The sequence below is a fragment of the Dermochelys coriacea genome, chromosome 4 (genome assembly GCF_009764565.3).
Source record: "Dermochelys coriacea isolate rDerCor1 chromosome 4, rDerCor1.pri.v4, whole genome shotgun sequence".
Classification (NCBI taxonomy): domain Eukaryota; kingdom Metazoa; phylum Chordata; order Testudines; family Dermochelyidae; genus Dermochelys; species Dermochelys coriacea.
This window is the reverse complement of record NC_050071.1, coordinates 71,123,659-71,142,156: the sequence shown is the minus strand read 5'-3', so window position 1 is coordinate 71,142,156 and position 18,498 is coordinate 71,123,659. Positions and strand designations below refer to the sequence as shown.

Genomic DNA, 18,498 nt, shown 5'->3' with positions numbered 1-18,498 from the left:
TGAACTTTTCTGCAAAAATACCTTAAGATCTCATGAGTAGCATCAGAAAAGTCTGAGCACTCTAATCTATTATGATTTATTAAGTAAAACTTTTGACTTTCAACACTCAGTGTGATTTTGGCTTCTACTTATTTTGCTCTTTTTCCATCTTTCACACTTACTGTAGGCCTGAAAACACATGAACAAATAGGAATTAATAGTCATTGTTTATAATGGATCTAACTTGAATTTTTTGAAGTAAGATAGTCAACGTGGATTGTCAAATTCTGTCCTCTTGTAAGCGGGGGAATAGTCCCGCTATTGTGGGGAACTTTCCTGGCTTCTGCACTACCCCGGTGAAGTAGGCTGGCGAAAGGATCTCAGTCCTTGCTCCCACTTCCTTTACCCAGTGGCCTCCCTGCCCTTGAGGATTCCCCATCCACTCTTGTGTCTGGCAGAGTCCTCATAACCCCAACAAGGCTGTGCCCAGGATTCCTGGGGGGCTCAACCCCCAAACCTGCTGTGGTCACCTAGGACAGGGGCTAGGGTGTCCCCACTCCGGGGTACTCTCTCTGCACTGGGCACTTCTCTGACCCACTGACCATTACATACAAGTTACAGCAAATGCAAGTTATTTAATCAACAATTAATTTTAAAAAGAATAAGGAAAAATGGGAAAGGTTAAAGGAAACACATCAACCCACTCTGTAGCAGGGGACATCACAAACAGCATCTCTGGAATGTCAGGGCAGTTCACAGTCTGTTCCTTGAAAGTCCCAGGTCTTCTTCTCAGGCCCTAGCTGTGCTGCAGGGATGCTGTGGGTTGGATACTTGCTCTGGTGGTAGCCACACGCTCTCAGGCTTTAAGTGGTAGGACTCTTCTTCCCAGTGTCATCCCCGCCCTGTCGGGGTTATGATCCAAGCCTGGCCTAAAGAGCCTCTTGGCTGAAGCATCTCTCTGTGCTGGGCCTGCTGCCCAGGGTCCCCCTCGGTTTCCCCAGCTGCTCACGGCACCCAGCTCCAGACTGCTCCAGCCCCAGCTGCACCACTCTGTCTCTGCACTGCTGCTGCTGCTCTGCCTTCAGCTCCCTGGGCTGCTTCTTTGGCCCCTCGGGCTCTGGTTGCTGCAGCTCTGCACCCAGGACAGGTCTGCTCTGCAGGCTGCTTCTGTGACTCTGCTCCCAGCATTGACCTGCTTCCTGGGCTGCTTTTCTGGCCCCTCTGGCTCTGGTTGCTACAGCTCTGGTCCTAGGGCAAGTCTGCGGTCTCGGGGCTGTGCCTCTGGCTTTGGGGCTGCAGCTCTGCTCCCAGGACAGGGTCTGCTCTCTCTGGGCTGCTTTTCTGGTCCCTCTGGATCTGGCACAACTTTGCTCCCCAGCTTAGTTTGGGCCCCTGCTTTCTCCTAAGCTCGGCCCCACTCTCTCTGACCCAGGCAAATCCAGCTCACACGGAGGACGGGACCTCCCTGGCCTCCTGATTCTCTGATTAGCCTGCCATTCAGGCTGACCTTGAGCATTGGCCTCTCCCCATTGTTCCTGGGGATTATCAGTCTCAGGGTCCTGGTTTCCCATAGACCCTTTCCCTTTTAGTACTGGGAGCTAGTCAACCAAAACATCCCCACTGAATGTTAGTAAGGGGGCAACAGTGCCATTACACTCTACTTAAAGAAACACCTTTTGGGAAGAAAACTGAAATCTGCACTCTTATCTGTTGGTTCCCCCTATATCTTATAGTCACAAAAATTTATTATGGAATTATTTGTGAATTCTAGTAGGTCAATGGCATTGACTTCTCTTTTTAAATATAGACAACACTGAAATATTTCTAGTGGAACTGTTTAATGAAAGATTGAGCAAACTTTCTTTCACTAGTTTGTTTATTCTTTTAAATAGGCCATTACATCTTGGATAATATAAAGAAACAATTTTGCACTTGATACATTGCTACTAAAGTAGTGTTGCATATCAGGAGAAGTCAATTACATTCCCTTGTCCATTACCAATTCCTTGAGAAATCTTCTCTGACTAAGAATGATGACACGAACTTAATCACTATTTCAGTGGTAATCTTTACAGTGAATATAAGTTCTAACCACTTTGAATGATAGGTAAAAGTTTGCCATAGTAATGGTAGATTAAGAGACTGACCTTCAGATGGTCCCATTAGGTCTAGAGCCAGTTTCTTTCATGGGCAGTTCAGTCAGTCAACTGATTGACAGGGATGCTGAAGTTTTTTTTGTGATTTGTCAAGTTATGCAATTCTTGAACAAGCTATGCAATTGTTGATTATTTCCTCAATCTGCTTGTCCATCCCTGGCTATCACAAGTCTTGATGCAGTTGTCTTTTGGTTAGACTCATTCCCAGATTTCCTTCATGTGCCAGGTGAATCAATCATTCTCTCAGTAGTGTTGGCATAATAAGATGGTCAATTCTCAAAATCCCTGAGATGCATATTGTGACAAAGTTCCAAGCCTGTATTGGTAGGCACCATGCTTTCAGACAGATTCGGTGGCCTCAGAAGCTCACTAAGGCCCTCACTGTGATCTCCCTTTTTCAGTGTAGTGGCAAGGGTCACAGCCTACTGAGCTACTTTCATCACAGGCCAGTATGGGAGGTGGGGAGGGGGAATATCCCCCAGTCTCTATTGCTCCTTTGAGCTTAGTTGGCGCAGTTCAGCCTCCTCTCTGGATGAAGCCAGCTTCCCGTCTCAGTGGGGTCTCTGTAGGGTGGGGGATAGGAGGGAGAGGAACCTGGCCCACCCTCTACTCCAGGTTCCAGCTCAGGGACCCGAATGGTAGCAGCTGTTGGCAGCTTCCCCTTCACCACTTGAGCTGCTTTAATTCCCTGAGGCACTTCCCCGTGATCCCCTTTTCTAGCTTCACCCTTCCCTCAGGCTTCAGCAATGTTCCCTTTCCTCCAGCTCCTTTCACCTGGGCTTATCTCAGGGAACTGGAAGGAGAGCTTTTAAACAGTATGAGTGGGACCTTGATTGGTTCCAGCTGTCTCCATTAGCCTAATGGCCTTAACTGTTTAATTGGCATCAGGTGTCTTAATTGGCCTGGAGTAGTCTTTGGCTATCCAGGGAACAGGGACCTACTCATCCTGAGGCTGAGATACCTGCCTTCCATCACCCTCTTATATCCTTCTAGTCTGAGTCTGTCACAATGTCTATATGGTTGTAAGTGTTCTAGTATCATTGTCTTGCAATGCCATGCATTGACTATCTACGTCCTTAGGTCCTGAAGTATTTTGTCTTCTCTCATGGCTGTTGCCCACTCTGAGACTGTGATAACTCCTTGGGTTGTAGCAGTGGTTTGTGCAATTACACTCTTCATCATCTTTCTTTATTGCACCCTCATAAGGTCAGAGACCATCTGCAGTGGTGTTCTTGGCACTTAGAAGATACGCAGTCTGGAAATCAAAGTCTATTAGTTTGGTGGCCCATTGGCAATTCTTGTTATTGCTGATCCAGAACCTTGTGTGGTGAATAAAACTGAAAGACATTTGTGATCAGATCTCAAGATAAATCTCCTTCCCCACAGGTAGGTTCTGAAGTGCCAGAGTTTCTTTCTCAAATGACAGAATAGGATTTTTCTGGTTCAGTCAATGCTCTTGAGGCCAGTGCAAGAGTGACTTCTCACCATTTTTTTAAAGCTGAGTCAAGACAGCACCAAGACCGTACTCACTACTTTCATAGCAAATTTCTCTACAAACTTTGAATAGTATTCTCACAATCTCAAGAAGGATTGAAGTTTGACCTTGTTGTCAGGCTCTGGTACAACAGAATTGGTTTTCACTAAGTGGTTTTGGCTGTATGTCATTATGAGAGATTGTATATCCTAGATATGTCACTGAGTCAGTATGGAATTGACATTTCTTTTTGCTGATGGCAAAATCATGTTGTCAAAGTTTTTCTAGAACCTTTTATAGGAGAACACGTTTGGATTCATCTTTGCCATACACTAGAATGTCATCTTAAAAGTAAAACTTCTTGTCTCTCTAAAGATCCCATGTATCATTCCCTGAAATACAGAAGCTACAGAGGCTTACCCAAACAACATCGATTTGAATTGTATCAAACCTTCTGGAGTGAACAAAGTTGCATATTTGTGGGATTCTTCCATTAAGGTGATCTGGTGGAAAGCTGAGGATAAGTCAAGAGTTTTAAAGACTTTTGCCTCCTTCAAGGTGAGCAGCATTTCATGGATATTGGGTAGATGAAGATAATCTATAAAACAGTGTTGGAGTTTAGATCTCTCACACACATGCAGATAGCACTATTAGGCTTCCTGCTGAGACCAATAGGAGAAATCCATTCTGATGATTCAGCAGGTTCAGTGATATTTGTTTTGCATCATTTTAGAATCTCCTCCTTGGCCAGTTGTCTCAGTACAATTGGTTCATTTCATACTTTATGCTGTATGGCACCACATTGTTTTTAGCTGGATCTTCTGCTTGAAGATTTTTGCAACACCTGTGGTATTGGTAAAAACTTCTGGAAAGTCAAGGAAGATTCCTGTTTATAGACTATCTTCAGTTTGCAGGACAGGCTGTGTACTATTCAGATCCCTCTGATGATTCCATACTAAAATAGAAACACTCACTTACGCTACATAGATTTTCCCTTGGGTATTATGGATCTTGTACTTGAGAGTAGCTGTAAAATAGCCATTGATGGGGATTGGAGATCCTCTATACCCTTTGGGGTATATGTCTGGAAGATGCAACTCAAGTAGGGAGCTGACAAATAGCACAGTGTAGAGGTGGTTGGGAATTATAGTTAGGGCCCTACCAAATTCACGGTCATGAAAAATGCAGCATGGACTGTGAAATCTGGTCTCCCTTGGTCTTTTGTGAGCTTTTACCCTATAATATACAGATTTCACAGGAGACAACAGTGTTTCTCAAATTGGAAGTCCTGACCCAAAAGAGAATTGCAGGGGGGGTCGCAAGGTTATTGGGGGAGGTCACAGTATTCCCACCCTTACTTCTGCACTGTCTTCAGAGCTGGGTGGCCAGAGAGCGGCAGCTGTTGGCCAGGTGCCCAGCTCTGAAGGCAGCACCCCACCAGCAGCAGCACAGAAGTAAGACTGGCAATACCATACCAGGCCACCCTTATTTCTTTGCTGCTGCTGGCAGTGGCTCTGCCTTCAGAGCTCGGCACCCGGCCAACAGCTGCCGCTCTCTGGCCACCCAGCTTTGAAGACAGCGCAGAAGTAAGGGTGGCAATCCCAGCCAGCAGCTGCTGCTCTCTAGCTGCCCATCTCTGAAGGCAGAACTGACACCAGCAGCAGTGCAGAAGTAAGGGAGTGGTTGCGGTACTGCTATCCTACAATAACCTTGCTACCACTGCACAACTCTTTTTTGGGTCAGGATCCCTACAATTACAGCACTGTGAAATTTCATATTTAAATAGCTGAAATCATGAAATTTATGATTTTTAAAATCCTATGACCATGAAACTCACCAAAATGGCAGGGCCCTAGTTATAGTATAAGATGAACCAGAATCCACTAACATCCTCATCTCATGGCCACTGACTTGCACTTAGCAGTGTGCAGTGGTGTGGTTATCTCCTGTCATATTCAGAACACCACTGGGATTCAGTTCCCATCATCATTATCTGTGAGAACTAAGGATACTACATTAACAGCACACTTACAGACTACCAAAATGCCTGGTTTTTTTTTTTTGCACTTCTTATATACAGATTTCTTGGCAGGATACCCTGAAAGTTTGCCCTGTGACCCTGCCTTCTGCTGCAATGTGGTATGTGGGAGAGTAAAGCCACTGTGGATGTGAATTTAGGAGCTTTACTGATTGCAGTCTTGTATTGAAGTGCATTAACCTCTGCAAGTTTGGAGACATCTGATGTTGTGGAAAGTGATTTAGCACAGTGGATGGTGCTTTCCAATCATTGGGCAGGTTCTACGTTTCATCCAAGGTAAAGCCTTTTATCATAAGGAGTCGTTCATGAATCTCGGAACTGGCCATCTTCATGAAAATTTGATCTCTGATCATTTTCATCTCTGAAACTGGGAAATCCACAGGTTGCACTCAACTCATGTAATGCAGCTACATAGTGATCAATGGGCTTGTGAGGCTCCTGTACATGGGAACCAAATTTGAAGCATTCGGCAACAATATTTAGTAAAGGATTAAAATGATCATCCAGGGCTCAGAGAACAGCATCATATGCAGTTGTATATTGCGGTCAGTCAGTAATAGGAGGGAGATGCTGGGCCTACCGGGCTTGATAGTAACCTTAAGGTTTCTGAGTCCATTTGTAAGGCTGATTAAAGAAAAACAGTAGATCAACAACACTGATACCTTCCTTCTCAAGATGTAATTTTTTTTAAACCAGATATGCATATTCCGCAGATTAAGTTCAAATAGAGCAATAAAAAAATAAAAATCAGTAATAAGGATAGGAAGTTTCACAAAATTGGTCTGAACTGATGAAAGGTTGTAAGAATGATACTTTGCCCTTTCTCTGTGGAACAGTTTTCACCAGTGTATTTCAAGTGCTTTTTAAATAATTAAGCCTCCTGAAGAAATACTTTACTCAGCTGCAAAATGGAGTTCACTGAGAGGCAGAGTAAACTGACTTTTACTGATAAAGCAAATCAGTAGCAGAGCTGGGATTAGACTCCCAGACCCAGATCCACCAAAGAATTTATGCATTTAAGTTCAAACTCTAGGCTCCTGAGATCCTCAGAACCTCTGCTAAGCTACTATCTAAACCTGGAGGTGCCTAAAATACCCCAGCACCTAAGAATCCAACTGTTAAAGTCCCCTAGTTGTCTCAGCTTCTGAGCATGCATCATTCACACAATGTCTTATTCTAGGCTCTCAGGTGCCTAAACTCCAGAAGGATTCTCAAACCAGGTGAAGATGAAGAGAGGCATTGCCCCGCCTATCTTGCCTTGGGGCACCCAGTAGCATGCTTTCAGCAAGCCTAATTCTACACAAAACTGCCAATGGGGCTAGCAGAGGGAGGTCTCCCTTATAACCTTTAGCCCAGTAGTTAGGACACTCATCGGGGATATGGGAGACCCCAGTTCAATTCCTTTCTCTATCTGATGAAGAGAAGGGATTTGAACTTTACTATAAAATTGCTCTCTCTCTTTCTGACCAATGAATTTTTAAATTATTCATTCAAATGGAACAGCTTCAACAGGAGAGACAGAGAGAGCCACATCAGAATATCCCGTAGCCCAGAGGTTCAGGCACTCACATGAAAAGTAGGAAACCCTGCTGAAATCCCATCTCCTCAGCCAGCAGAGGGGGAAAATTGAACTGGGGTCTCCCACATCCCTGGTGAGTGAAGTAAACTAACCACAGGGCTAGCGATTATAAGGGAGACCTCCTCCCACCCTTACTCTCCCAACTCTTTTGTGAAGAGTTAGGTATCTGCAGATGCTGGTCTTGCAAGAAGCTTATTAGGTGTAGGACAGAGGTTCCCAGCTGTTGATCCCACATGGAGATAGGCACCTAATTCCCTCAGAAGGACAGAGATAAGGAGAGGGGTTTGTCCTCAGCATCTGCTATTGCTAGCTTAGACATCTCCCAGCCCAGCATACTGTTTTTTGTTTTAATCCCATGTTTAGGCATCGAGTTCTCCCCATGAATTGAACAGGGAGCCTAGACACCTAATTCTGGGTTTGTGGATTCCACTGCGTAGCTAGACTCCTAAGTCCCTTTGTGGATTTGGGCCCCATGCCCTATTTATATCACTAAATCACACTTCCTCCTAGAGTTAATATTTGTGTTTACTAAAAACAGTATTTTCTCCATGAAACCAGATAAATTATACTTATTTCATGTTGAAGACAGACAAGAACGGTAAATAAAAAAGTCCTAAGGAACAAGCATGCTTCAATAGTCTGTGCAGGGATCAGGACTGTTTGCTTCTGTTCCTGTCTCTGCCACTGATTTATTGTTTGCCCTTGTTCAAGTCACTTAACTGTTCTGCCTCCATTTATCTATCTGCAAGATGGTTAGAATACTTACCTAATAGACATGCTCTGATAATTAATACTTGCAAAGTGTTGAATGATCTTCAGGCGGAAGGTGATGTCCTATAGAATTGGAGAGTGGTAGTGCCACATGGTACTAGGCATGTAAATACCTGTACTTCCTTGTTCTTGAAAATAAGCATTACATTGCTACACCTACTGTGTAGTTATTACCTTATAATTATATTTTCATATGGAAAGCTACAACCTGAGCTGACTTGTTTGTAGCTTATTAATACATGCTTTAATACAGTGGAATTGTGTGAGTGTTCAGATCCTAGAGTTTAAGTGCCCTGAGACATATCTAGTGTTTTGGTTAATGTTTAGTGGATATTCAGAGGTACTAATAACTTCCACATATGTATTGTGCACTTCATATTTACAACAAACTGCAATTAAGTTTTAAACAATGTAGTTTATGTGTAGCAGAAGTTAATTTCATATATTCTGATTCAAGGAGTAAGGTTAAAGTTTCTTTATGTCTTTTATAAGTTAAGAACAAAGTTCCCCTGTGTCCAGGAGAATATTCACAAACGGGGGTGGCATGGGGGGGTGGAGAGAGACACAAACACAAAAAAGTTTGGTCTCAGTACGTGTCAAAATGTATTATTGAAAATTTATGCACAGATTTGTGATCAGTGCTCCCACACCCCCTTTCAGCATTGTTGACCTAAATATTTTATTATTAACATAATCACCTCAAAATAATATCCAAGAACGTCCAAAAAAAAGTCTTCAGTATAACTGCTGTTTATTGGTTTTGGTATTGGATAGTATATTGTTTTGCTCTCAGCAAAATTCAAGTTCCATACAGTGATTTCTCTAAGGTTTGTTCTCTAAGTTGGTGTTCTATCATCTTCCACAAAGACCAATGAAATTTGAAATAGCAGTACTGTATTCTGCAAAATTTAAAGGCTAGAAAACAAAGGTTTTTTAAAAAATAAATCTAATATTTGTTTACTATAGCACAATTAATGTGCTTGGTGCTTTCTAAATATTCACGAAGGAACAGTGACTGTTTGATGAAGTCCACAATCTAAGGAGAGACAGACAGGTCATTTCTCTCCGTTTTAAAAAGTATAGTTAAATCTGAATTGGGGATGAAATTTCCAGAGAAGCAATGGCTTCATCAGTGGATGACAGTCAGAAGGGGGTCAGAATTAGGAATGGCCTCAACAGGAGTAACAAATCACAGGGATGTCTCAAGGGAAGGGTTGGCCAAAGAGAGCTGGGGAATCTGAGAGCCAAATGAAATCTTTTCTTCTAAGCAAAGAACTATACCAGATGGTGTACAAAATGGGAGATTGAAATGGATTGGGGGACAGAAAAAATGAAGAAATCTTGAAAGAGTAAGAAAAATATTTTAGCGTACTACTTCCACTCTGTAATTTCATGGTGACTATTCAATGAACATAAGTGACAAGTGGTTGCTCATTCTCTCTAACACATATTAGATGAACAAACAAAAGGAATGAATCTGTCATTTATTATATACGTAATATGTTTAAGGGGATAAATATGTGAATTATGATGTGGTTATTTAAAAAAATATCCTTTATTTTAATTAATTATCCAGTTATTTCGCTCCCCCATAATAGCCAAAAAATGCTGAATTTTGTGTACAGTGAAGGTAGACAACCTCCTTGCAGGTCTGCATTCTTTGTTGGGAAGAGGATGATAACATCTCGTGTTATATGGAGACCATTTCAAGTCTATTGATTGGTTTTTTGTTGTAACTATGCCTCCAGTTCTCCTATTAACTTAAAAGATTTCCCATTACATTTTTCTCCCTCACATGTTGGGGGCAAGGTAGGTTTACATGCTCTATGAAAAAAGAAAAGAAGTACTTGTGGCACCTTAGAGACTAACAAATTTATTTGAGCATAAGCTTTCATGAGCTACAGCTGTAGCTCACGAAAGCTTATGCTCAAATAAATTTGTTAGTCTCTAAGGTGTCACAAGTACTCCTTTTCTTTTTGCGGATACAGACTAACACGGCTGCTACTCTGAAACATGCTCTATGAAGTCCTCCAAAAGAAAACCTCTGTCCTTATATGTGTAGAGCCTTAGAAACTATTTGATTTTAGCTTGACCTGACCATTAATGCCACAATTCCAACTCTTAGCCTCCAGGCAATCAAAAAGAAAGAAAATTGTTTGAATAAATCCAGCCAGCAATTTCCATGTAAAAAAAAAAAAAGCAAGCTGGAACCATGTGGTCTCAATAAGGCTGTAAAAACACCCCCCACCCCCTTTATTTTCCTAAATGTACATTGCAGTGTACCCATAACCTCTCTTTTAAATCATCTTTAATCAGATCTGAATCATTCTGACCACAAATGAATGGGTGACACTGGAATGTGCTTGAGCAGACAGTCACTTAGAAGTGGACTTTAGGGCATTTTCTACTTCCAATGTTAAAGGGCCTCGTCCACAGCAAAAAACCTTTAAAGGTTAAACCTTGAAGATAGAAAATGACATCATAGTTTAATCATTCAGAAAAAAAATGCAACTTCTGCAGAATAAGTCAAAGTAATGTACCACAAACCACAGTGGGCAGATAAAGTCAAAGAACAGGTTTTCTTACTGAGGCATACAGATACCACAAGCAGCTGGCAGATACATGTTTAATTGTATTCACAGAAACCTATTGTATCTGTCAGCACAGCCATATTCAGAGCGGCCAATCAGTACACAATGTCAGAATAACCACACTTAGAACAACAAATTGAATTCTGCTTTCACATTTATACGGTACTGCAGTCCAGGCTGTGGGCTACCATCATTTTTGGCACAGATGTAAAATGTATCTGGTAATATCCTTTAAAGAGTTTTAGACAGATCATTGAAGGCCCAATCCTTTGAGATGCCTAGCACTACCTGGATGGTGCTGAGCTTCCACAAGTCCTATGGAAGTCAGCAGGACTTGAAGGCACTCAACACCTCACAGGAGTTAGAACAGAAATGTCAGACATATGAACACAATTTGCTGGGGAAGAGTCAACATGTTTTTTTAAAAGGGAACTCATGCCTCACCAATCTACTACAATTCTTTGAGGGGGTCAACAAGCATGTGGACAAAGGGGACCCCGTAGATTTAGTGTACTTAGATTTTCAGAAAGCCTTTGACAATATCCCTCACCAAAGGCTCTTAAGCAAAGTAAGCTGTCATGCGGTAAGAGGGAAGGTTCTCTCATGGATCAGTAACTGGTTAAAAGATAGGAAACAAAGCATAGGAATAAATGGTCAGTTTTCAGAATGGAGAGAGAGGTAAATAGTTGTGTCCCCCCCACGGATCTGTACTGGGATCAGTACTATTCAACATATTCATAAATGATCGGGAGAAAGGGGTAAACAATGAGGTGGCAAAATTTGCGGATGATACAAACCTACTCAAGATAGTTAAGTCTAAAGCAGACGGCGAAGAGCTACAAAGGGATCTCACAAAACTGCGTGGGCAAGAAGATGGCAGATGAAATTCAATGTTGATAAATGCAAAGTAATGCACATTATGTTTTCCAATCCCAACTATATATATAAAATGATGGGGTTTAAATTAGCTGTTACCATTCAAGAAAGATCTTGGAGTCATTGTGGATCATTCTCTGAAAACATCCACTCAATATGAAGTGGCAGTCAAAAAAGCGAACAGAATATAGGCGCTGACTCTGTGGGTGCTATGGGGCTGGAGCACCCACGGGGAAAAATTAGCGGGTGCTCCGCACCCACTGGCAGCCAAGCTCCCCCCCCTTGCCTCCTTCTCCTCCCCACAATGTGCTGCGTCCCTGCTCCTCCCCCTCCCTCCTAGCACAAACAGCTGTTTGGTGGCGCTTAGGACATTCCAGGAGGAAGGGAGAGGAGCGGGGACACGGTGCACTCGGGGGAGGAGGCGGAGAAAAGGCAGGGGAAGGGTGGGGATCTGGGGGAAGGGAGTGGAATGGGGGCAGGAAGGGGGTGGGAAAAGGCGGGGTGGGGCAGGAACTTTGGGAAAGGAGTGGAATGGGGGTGGGGCGAGGGTGGTATAGGGGCGGGAAGGGGTGGTGCAGGGCTACGGGTGCGGGGCGGTGTCGAGCACCCCCCGGGCAGAGGGGAAGTTGGCGCCTATGGAACAGAATGTTGGGAATCATTAAGAAAGCGATAAATAAGACAGAACATATCATATTGCCTCTATATACATCCATGGTACGCCCACATCTTGAATACTGCATGCAGATGTGGTCACCTCATCTCAAAAAAGATATATTGGAATTGGAAAAGGTACAGAAAAGGACAACAAACATGAATATGGGTATGGAACGGCTTCCATATGAGGAGAGTTTAACAAGACTTGGACTTTTCACCTTGGAAAAGAGACAACTAAGGGGGGACATGATAGAGGTCTATAAAATCATAACTGGTGTGGAGAAAGTAAATAAGGAAGTGTTATTTACTCCTTTTCATAACACAAGAGCTAGGGGTTAAAAAACATATTAACGCAGGAAAAGTAACAAAAGACCTCAGGTTTTTCCTTGCATCAATAAGAAATTATAGCACCTATGGAAACTGTGAAACTGAAAGCATTGCTGATGAAATCTGACATGATGCCATCAGAGGGGGGAGCACAACTCTAGAAAGCACCATTCCAATTTTTGCTCCCAAAAGAAATTTTTGCTAGTTCTAGTGTCCCATTCCAAAAAAGTGAATAATACTCTTTTTATAGACTAAACAACAGCATACACAGAAGATGTGAATCCCATTGCAACAAGGACAAAACTCTTTTTGAACACTTCACTAAAAAATGAACGAGGCATTGAACACCACCGGTAGTCATTTGGGAATTCAAATCCCCACTCAGACAGCTGACCAGGTAACAGAACATTTATTCACCAATCTTCCCACAAAGTAGAGGTTCCCAACCAGACTATTCTTTCCAACAAAAAGGGGAAAGTTAGAACTGGACAGTGTTGGTAAAAGTTTGAGAAACTGAACAAACAAAAAGCTGCAGCCATTGGAGCAAACAGGTAAATGACTGCACCTGCCATATTTTGCACAATCAATCAACCATTTGCACCTGCACACAACTGCATATTTTGTATGCGACTAGATTCACTCCCACATTACCTGTGACAAAACAAAAGTAAACAATCGCCTTTTTGCAAATTACTACAGGGTTTTGGAATCACTATTTCAAGCATAGGTACAACCATAGGCAAGGCTAGAGAATCTGTTCCCCTCCTCAAGTTTGTTTACTATCCTGTTTATAACTCTGTGATAGTTACATGGCAAATGCATTCACACTACAGGTCTTCTCCCCTTCCCCAACTTTTTAACATAGTTGAACTACTGGTTTTCAAAGCTTCATCACCATTTTGTCAAGTCAGTTCAACTAAATCTTGGCAACATCTAATAGCATTCTGACTGCATTGTTTATCAGTAGCTTTAAGACAAATGATGGCTTAAGGTGGGTCCCTTTTTGACAGCTAGATAGTATCTCTGGATCAATATCCTGGACACTGTTCATTTTAAGTATTTCTTGAGACCAGTCAAAGAGAAAGGGGAAAAAATCCCTGTAAACACCATCATGGGTGGTTCTTTGGTAGCAAGTTTAAGAAACAGTATGGGATATGTACAAAAACAAGGATAGCAGCAACTGTTTGTTTACTAGAAGAAATCCTGGCTTCATTTTGCCCAGTTCTTGTCCTCTCAGTGACAGACGCCTCTCCAAGAACACGTTCCTTTCTACTGTATGTTGGCTTCCACTTGTTTCCCCGAGAACAATATTTGATAACTGATTGCTCTTTACTTCAAGACCTGAAAAAGTGGGTTTTTTAAAAAATGAGATTCGTTTCCTAAAATGAGCAAAAGTGGTTTGAATGAATTAAAGCAGTTTAAATCAAACCTATTTTTTGCTCCTATGAACCTAAAGAAATCTTTCCCCTCCCCCCATCCCTTACATTAGTGACCGACATACAAACAACTTCACTGTGTGCTGCCTCCGTCTGACAGTGCTAATTTCCACTTCACAGGTTCAAACAACAAACTAAGCAGTTCCTATTCTGTAGTTACTCTATTCTATTTACGAATGGCGATTGAACAGATTTTCAGATAACCTAGCCATGAAGCCCTATGGAAGTCTTTCCAAGATCAAAATTTGGCTAAAACCTATAGATTCTTGTTCGGGCTTTCTGGAAGGGAGAAAGATCAGGAAAACTTGACTGCAAAACACTGTTCGAGGCCACTCTGACTGAGCATATACACTGCGATTCACTCGAATGCGCTGCCATTGCAATGAAATTACTACAGCACCTTATTTCCTCGGCTTCTTTATACGTATTTAATGCTGGCACTTACCGGCATGGAACAAATGGACCCCCACCCCCCAAAGAGGTTGACGGTCTCCGTGTCCCTTTACTCCTTGACTATCTCCAGCTCCCAGCTTTGCTCTTCTAAAAATCAGCCTAGTTTGCAGAACAGAACAGAGGAAATTAATAGACCGCCGAGTTGCCAAAATCCCGACCACTCACGAGCAGCAGCGAAGACGTCCTCCCGGGTTCCGACTGATTCCAAAGAACAAAGCCTGCTGCTGGCAGTGAGGAAGCTGAGTGCAAGTCCCCTGGCTTCAGTCCAACTGTTGCTCTTGCTTTTGCTTCAGAATACGTGAGTGCGCGCTTGTGTGCTCCCGCAATGCATGTGAGAGAGGAGGGCTGGGGGGAAAATGGGTGAGTGTCGGGGGAGGAATGCTGGTGATGTCCAAAAATAAGACGAAAGAAATGACTAGAGGGATCCGTCCCCCCCCTTACTTTCTCCTCTTATCACATGTGCTGAAGCTTTATCCTTGCGGGGGATTTTGATCTCAAGAGAGAAGGTAGAGAGCAAATTCCACAGGGGCTTCCCAAAACCGATCGCTGGTTGGACTGAGCTTTAAACCACAACGGAGGGGCTTTCTTCATCCCCTGAGCAAGGAAGCTGCCAAGATACCTTGGGAACTGCGGGCTTAGTAGCACTCTAACGATAGGTAGTTGTGAAGCACAATAGGTCTCTCTCTCTGCCCCTCCTCCCGCAATTAAAAGTTTACTCGATTTCCAAGATATAATACCGCCATTGCTTCCCTAAACTATTTCAGATTCCACTCCCTGGTATCTCTGGATGTTTATAATATAGAGTTTTTAAAATTTCGACTATGTATTTGCTTATAGCATAATGCACAAACTATGGCAACTTATGCCACACCACCCTCTCATTACCTGTAGTGAATTCTGTTACTCCACACTTGGAAAGGAGCTTGCTCTGTACCGAAGAAGAAATAAGAACTTTCCCTGGAGAACTACAGAGCTCCACGTTAGCTACTGTGGTTACAAGTGGACCAGGGATGCCAGTGCCAAAAAATAAATTGTTTTTTTATTTTTCACCACTGTGATGGGTTTGGTCACAGGGATCCCCTTGGGACTGTCACCTGACATGCTGAGATTACCTCTGAGCCCATATTCCTTGCCAAAAGCCTGCTTTGTTGAGCCAGACATGCTAGCCTGGTGTAACACAGACCCAGGTCTGGTCCACACCCCCAAAGCTGCAGGCTTAACTGAAAACAGCTTAGCAGTTACCTAGCTCCAGCACCCAGACACACACAGCTCCCAAGGGGATCCAAACCCCAAATAAATTGGTTTTACTCTGTATAAAGCTTATGCAGGGTAAACTCATACATTGTCCACCCTCTATAACACTGGTAGAGAGATATGCACAGCTGTTTGCTTCCCCAGGTATTAATCACTTACTCTGGGTTTATTAATAAACAAAAGTGATTTTATTAAGTATAAAAAGTAGGATTTAAGGGGTTTCAAGTAATAACAGACAGAACAAAGTAAGTCACCAAGCAAAATAAAGCAAAAACACATTCATCTAAGCCTAATACATTAAGAAACTACTTACAAGTAAAATCTCACCCTCAGAGATGTTCCAATAAGCGTCTTTCACAAACTAGACTCCTTCCTAGTCTGGGCTCAATCCTTTTCCCTGGTACAATCCTTGTTAATTTCAGCAGGCATCTTAGGTGGAGACTGGGGTTTTCTCATGCCTCGCCACCCCCTTTGTTCTGTTCCACCCCTTTTTATAGCTTTGGCACAAGGTGGGAATCTTTTGTCTCTCTGGGTCCCCACACCCTCTTCTAAATGGAAAAGTACCAGATTTAAGATGGATTCCAGTATCAGGTGACATGTTAACATGTCCTGTGAGACCCCAGCCTCCATTCTTCTAGGGCTGGCCTACATATACACAGGGAGGTTTGAAGTAAACAGAGCCATTTACAACCAATTGTCCTAGTCAATAGGAGCCATCAAGATACTAAACTACTATTAATAGCCCACACTTTGCATAATTACAATAGGATCTCAGAGTTATACTTCATATTTCTAGCTTCAGATACAAGAATGATACATACATACAAATAGGAGCAATATATTCAGTAGATTATAACCTTTGTTATGATACCTTAGATTCATAGATTCATAGATACTAAGGTCAGAAGGGACCATTCTGATCATCTAGTCCGACCTCCTGCACAGCGCAGGCCACAGAATCTCACCCACCCACTCCTATGAAAAACCTCACCCATGTCTGAGCTATTGAAGTCCTTAAATCATGGTTCAAAGACTTCAAGGAGCAGAGAAGCCTCCCTCAAGTCAACCATGCCCTATGCTACAGAGGAAGGCGAAAAATCTCCAGGGCCTCTCCAATCTGCCCTGGAGGAAAATTCCTTCCCAACCCCAAATATGGCAATCAGCTAAACCCTGAGCATATGGGCAAGATTCACCAGCCAGATACCCAGGAAAGAATTTTCTATAGTAACTCAGATCCCATCCATCTAATATCCCATCTCAGGGGATTTGGCCTATTTACCCTGAATATTTAAAGATCAATTACTTACCAAAATCCCATTATCCCATCATACCATCTCCTCCATAAACTTATCGAGTAGAATCTTAAAACCAGATAGATCTTTTGCCCCCACTGCTTCCCTTGGAAGGCTATTCGAAAACTTCACTCCTCTGATGGTTAAAAACCTTCGTCTGATTTCAAGTCTAAACTTCCTGGTGGCCAGTTTATACCCATTTGTTCTTGTGTCCACATTGGTGCTGAGCTTAAATAATTCCTCTCCCTCTCCTATATTTATCCCTCTGATATATTTATAGAGAGCAATCATATCTCCCCTCAACCTTCTTTTAGTTAGGCTAAACAAGCCAAGCTCCTTAAGTCTCCTTTCATAAGACAAGTTTTCCATTCCTCGGATCATCCTAGTAGCCCTTCTCTGTACCTGCTCCAGTTTGAATTCATCCTTTTTAAACATGGGAGACCAGAACTGCACACAGTATTCTAGGTGAGGTCTCACCAGTGCCTTGTATAACGGTACTAAAACCTCCTTATCCCTACTGGAAATGCCTCTCCTGATGCATCCCAAAACCGCATTAGCTTTTTTCACAGCCATATCACATTGGCAGCTCATAGTCATCCTATGATCAACCAATACTCCAAGGTCCTTCTCCTCTTCTGTTACTTCTAATTGATGCGTCCCCAACTTATAACTAAAATTCCTGTTATTAATCCCTAAATGCATAACCTTGCACTTCTCACTATTAAATTTCATCCTATTACTATTACTCCAGTTTACAAGGTAATCCAGATCCTCCTGTATAATATCCCGATCTTCTCCGAATTGGCAATACCTCCCAGCTTTGTATCATCTGCAAACTTTATTAGCACACTCCCACTTTTTGTGCCAAGGTCAGTAATAAAAAGATTAAATAAGATTGTTCCCAAAACCGATCCCTGAGGAACTCCACTGGTAACCTCCCTCCAAACTGACAGTTCGCCTTTCAGTAGGACCCGTTGCAGTCTCCCCTTTAACCAATTCCTTATCCACCTTTTGATGTTCATATTGATCCCCATCTTCTCCAATTTAACTAATAATTCCCCATGTGGCACGGTATCAAATGCCTTACTGAAATCTAGGTAAATTAGATCCACTGCATTTCCTTTATCTAAAAAATCTGTTACTTTTTCAAAAAAGGAGATTAGGTTGGTTTGGCACGATCTACCTTTTGTAAAACCATGTTGTATTTTGTCCCATTTACCATTGACTTCAATGTCCTTAACTAATTTCTCCTTCAAAATTTTTTCCAGGACCTTGCATACTACAGATGTCAAACTAACTGGCCTGTAGTTACCCGGATCACTTTTTTCCCCTTTCTTAAAAATAGGAACTAAATTAGCAATTCTCCAATCATTCGGTACTATTCCTGAGTTTACAGATTCATTAAAAATTCTTGCTAATGGGCTTGCAATTTCAGGTGCCAATTCCTTTAATATTCTTGGATGAAGATTATCTGGGCCCCCCGATTTAGTCCCATTAAGCTGTTTCAGTTTCGCTTCTACCTCAGATATGGTAATATCTACCTCTATATCCTCCTTCCCATTTGTCATGCTACCATTATCCCCAAGATCCTCTTTAGCCATATTAAAGACTGAGGCAA

At 42.4% G+C, this 18,498-nt stretch overlaps 1 protein-coding gene across 1 annotated transcript in view; it reads right to left on the bottom strand.

Moving 5' to 3' along the window:
• The window catches only part of LOC119854752 (palladin), a 266,687-nt gene extending 252,160 nt beyond the window's left edge, over window positions 1-14,527 (bottom strand). The window contains 1 exon segment of the mRNA XM_043513348.1: window positions 14,327-14,527. The gene's annotated coding sequence lies outside the window, so the exon portion shown is untranslated.
• Between the last annotated feature and the right edge of the window lie 3,971 nt (window positions 14,528-18,498).